Source organism: Sipha flava, unplaced genomic scaffold (assembly GCF_003268045.1).
Source record: "Sipha flava isolate LNK unplaced genomic scaffold, YSA_version1 18894_pilon_pilon, whole genome shotgun sequence".
Taxonomy (NCBI): domain Eukaryota; kingdom Metazoa; phylum Arthropoda; class Insecta; order Hemiptera; family Aphididae; genus Sipha; species Sipha flava.
In genome coordinates, this window is record NW_020272479.1 from 4,029 (window position 1) to 5,278 (window position 1,250).

A 1,250-nucleotide genomic window follows, 5' to 3' on the forward strand; every position below is an offset into this window, starting at 1 on the left:
TGGTGTCAGGTGTGGGGTTAACCTAACCTGCACGAGATCGCTACATACCGATGTTTTCCATTGAGAGAAGTGAAGCCCGGCGGCGCAGTATTATCACACGTCCGCCATGTTTTCGGTTGGCAAAACAATATTATTTTACACTATATAAAATAGTTGAACACACTGAATTATTAAATTAAACATTTTTCATTACGTTTAATAAAAATTCAATTTCATTACAAAATTGAGAATATTAATTTAAAATTGTACTATATATATTGATTATATTATACTCGTAATCAATGAGTATACAATAAATAAAATGACTTATTTAAACACACAAAACCAAAGCACTATACTTGCTATATTTGGTTTTAATTATTCTTTATATATATATATATATATACATATATATCAAATAAATAAAATATATAATGTTTATGTACTGATATACTGTAGTAGGGTTTGTTTTTCCAAGTAATCACAACCACACCTTGATTTATACTTACTAAAAATTGGTGTAAAGGGTAATTCCTATAAATATATTAGAAGAAAAAAATGATAAAAAAAAAAATAACGCAGTAAATTAGATTTAAAAAGTTTATTTAATCAAATTTTTACTGGTTATTAAATAATATTAGTTTTGTTAGTAAACGACGTTTACTAATAATTGTATTTGTTTTTGACTTAGCAACATAATGTAATCTAATTTTTAAATACTCATTACAAATCAATGAAACTAATTCTAATCTATGATTCTCCAAAAAACTATCATCTGGACAACTTTCATTCTCAAAAATATTGAAATTGTAAACATAATTTCTTGCATAAATAATTATTTTAGTTTTTAAAGAACACTTAAGAGAAACAAAATTACATGTTAATTCAAGAAGTTTTTTTTCTACAAATCTCACTATTTTTAGTACAGCATCAGAACATTTAACCAACCCTCCTCTATTCTTAAGGTTAACAAAAGTTGAATAAGCATTTGCTTGAAAATAATTATGCTCATTAAATTTTTCTAATAAATTTTCATAACAAGTTAAACAATTAAGCTTTATGAGAATTTTTCTTACAATAAAACCACATATATAATATAATATATTTTCTTTAATAACACCAAATCCATCATATTCGCTTGTTTGAATATCAGATAATATACTCTCCTCTTCTTTTTCAACATCTCCAGATTTTCTTTTGGACCAGCGGATTTCAAAAACACTTTCCTCGCAAGAACTATCAAAAGCTATACAGTTGGCGGTATATGATGA